The sequence below is a fragment of the Otolemur garnettii genome, unplaced genomic scaffold (genome assembly GCF_000181295.1).
Source record: "Otolemur garnettii isolate 467f Iridium unplaced genomic scaffold, OtoGar3 scaffold00061, whole genome shotgun sequence".
NCBI classification, from domain to species: domain Eukaryota; kingdom Metazoa; phylum Chordata; class Mammalia; order Primates; family Galagidae; genus Otolemur; species Otolemur garnettii.
The window spans coordinates 8,613,292-8,616,154 of NW_003852456.1; the positions used below are offsets into that span (position 1 = coordinate 8,613,292).

Sequence of the window (2,863 nt, forward strand, 5' to 3'; positions counted from 1 at the left end):
ACTTTGTAGAAATGTTAACTCATGCATCTCTTGCAGGTGGCAAACTTACATCGAGGTGAATAATCTTTAGTTAACACAATATTTTTTGATAACAAAATATTGACGTTAACCAACGAGAAAGCATTGAAACTGTAAACCATAAATTGATCTTTTTCACTGAGTATATATAAAGTTGGAAGAATATGCATTATTTTACCCTTCCAGGTATTTGCATACTATTTGTAAAGGTATTTTTAACTTTCATTTTGAAAGACATGTGAATTGCTGTTTTCTGTGGTTAGCTATAAGATAATCACTTGAGTCTCTACAAAGGATTTATTAGGAATAAACATTAGTCTCTAATAGTTTTGTAACAAGCACTAAGCTTTTTCTAGGAGTGAAATGTCAGTGTAATGGGGAAAGAAACATGGAGAGGGAGTGTGGTCTGAGTGAGTAGTGACATGTGTGTTTCAATAAGTCAGATACACATCCAAATGCCACATTTAGAGAAAAATCATTTTTAAAATGTTCCATGAGGTCGGGGGAGCGTCATGGCTCACTCCTGCAATCCCAGCAATCTAGGAGGCCGAGGTGAAAGTATCCCTTGAGCTCTGGAGTTAGAAACCAGCCTGAGCAAGAGATCCCATCTCTACCAAAAATAGAAAAACTAGGTGGCCATGGTGGCAGGTGCCTATAGTCCCAGGTACTTGGAAGGCTGAGGCATGAGAATTGCTAAGCCCAGGAGTTTAAGGTTACAGTGAGCTATGATGCCATGGTACTCCATCCAGTGCACAGAGTGAGACTCTCTTAGAAAGAAAAAATTAGGCAGTTGTTCTCCCAGGCATTGGCCAAACTTCTAGAGAAAGGTGGGGGTCAATCATTTTGACAAGTCTCCTGAAGGGAACAGGTAGTAGGAACTGAAAGCTTTTTCCACTTGATTTCAAGGCAAAGGCAGAAATCACTCCAGCAGTTCCACACAACATGAATGCCCTCTGGTAGGTCTTCTGCTACCTCTCTCTTACCTAAAGACAATGACAAATTTTCTTGGGGTTCTTTGCATTAGGACATATTGGATGACTCCTTTCTGGATCTGTCTGATGGAGAAGAAGATGATGGCCATTACAGTTATACAGAGGAGGAGATCAAGGAGCTCTTGAAGTTTGATGAGCCATCGTTTGTTGTAAAGATGAGAGCAGGCATCATTAAAAGGGAGAAAGAGGGATTCAAACTCTACTTGATACTCCCCAAAAGAAAAATTTATTGTACAGCTTGGGACCAGTAGCTGAGACCTCTGGTTTTAAACTACCTCAGCTCAGTACATCAGTTGGCCATGGACCAACTCCACTAAATAGACTCTCTGCTGTAGAAAAGAATCTTGTAAAAGTAACTGTTGCACCATTTAATCCAGCAGTTTGTGATGCTGTGCTTGATAAGGACCAAACTGATTCATCCAAAGATACTGAAAAATCCTCCTCTCTTGGGGAAAAGTTGAGAGAAGATGGTCTTAGCTCAAATGAGAGCAAACTTTGCACTGACTGTGATGGGATCAGCCCCAGTAACTCTGCCTGGGAAAGGCCTTCACTCTCCTCCACTTCAAACAATATTTTTCAACAATCTGTCTCTGATAAAGCTATGCCTAACAGCGAGAAACCTATACCTGCATTCTCTCAGATCTCAGACCATTCAGAAACTCCTAACGTTGGATCATCTTGGAGAAATGGTGGATCACATGAATCAAGTGGTGAAATGAAGTTTCCAGTTTCCAGTTCCTCAAACAAATATGTTCTTGACATGGATTCAGGGAAGATGAAAGGCAAGGAGAAAAGACTAGGCAAAGTCATTCCCGCTCTACAGATCAAAACCAGGACTAACATCCCGACGTTTTCACAATCAATCTAGAACAGCAGAAGCAAATTTGTCTCAGGAGTGTCATTGCTCCTATAGAAGACCCAAAGGACTCTGACCAAGGTCCCTGGAAGGAGCTATACACCTTGGTGAAAGTTCATCATATGCAGAACCCAAAATGGCAGCATCCTTCAGACCTCACCATGTGAAAGTATGCTGGCCGACAGAAACCTCTGCAAAGATAGAGACTTGCTCAGTGGGTTGATAGGAACATGCGAAGCTACCATCATTTCCAGCGTCTCCCAAACTTGTCTCATCCCATGAGCAGTGAAGGTCCCTATCCAGTGTCCTGTCCAGAGCAGCATCTCATTTTCTTCTGCTTTTCTGCGCTTCATAGATTTTGAATTTTATTTATTCCAAGATTTTTATTTAAAAACTGGCACCTGTGGCTCAAGTGGCTGAGGTGCCAGCCACATACACCTGTGTGGTGGTTTCAGATCCAGCCCAGGCCTGCCAAACAACAATGACGGTTGCAACAGGAGCAAAAAAAAAAAATACCTGGGCCTTGTGGGCCTTGTGTAAGTCCCAGCTATTTGGGAGGTGGAGGCAGGAGAATCGCTTGAGCCCAGGACTTGGAGGGTGCCGTGTGCTGTGATGCCATAGCATTCTACCCAGGGTGACAGCTTAAGGCTCTGTCTCAGAAACAAACAACAACAACAAAAAAAACTTGTCACCATTTGTAAATGCCCATTGCTATGAGGTTTCTCCTGATTTTATGTGTGTCTGTGTGTCTGTGTTAAAGCAGGTAAGTTGATATTATTTTTTTGTTATTTAAATTGAAGGTGGCTGCTTCTTGAAATCCAGCATTAAACCAAAACACTGAAGCTCAAGCATAAGAGCCACCTCTCTGCAGTGGTGAAGTGTACTTGCAGTGCCCAGAAGTCCTCTTCTAGTCTCCTGTAAAGCGGAGATTTTTTACCAGGCTTTGACTGCTGACTTGTGAATGGATATAAGTCACGTTTAACAACACATCTTATCC

General features: G+C 42.1%; 1 pseudogene; it reads left to right on the plus strand.

Moving 5' to 3' along the window:
* Positions 1-964: 964 nt before the first annotated feature.
* Positions 965-2,228, plus strand: LOC100956706 (annotated as a pseudogene).
* Positions 2,229-2,863: the final 635 nt, after the last annotated feature.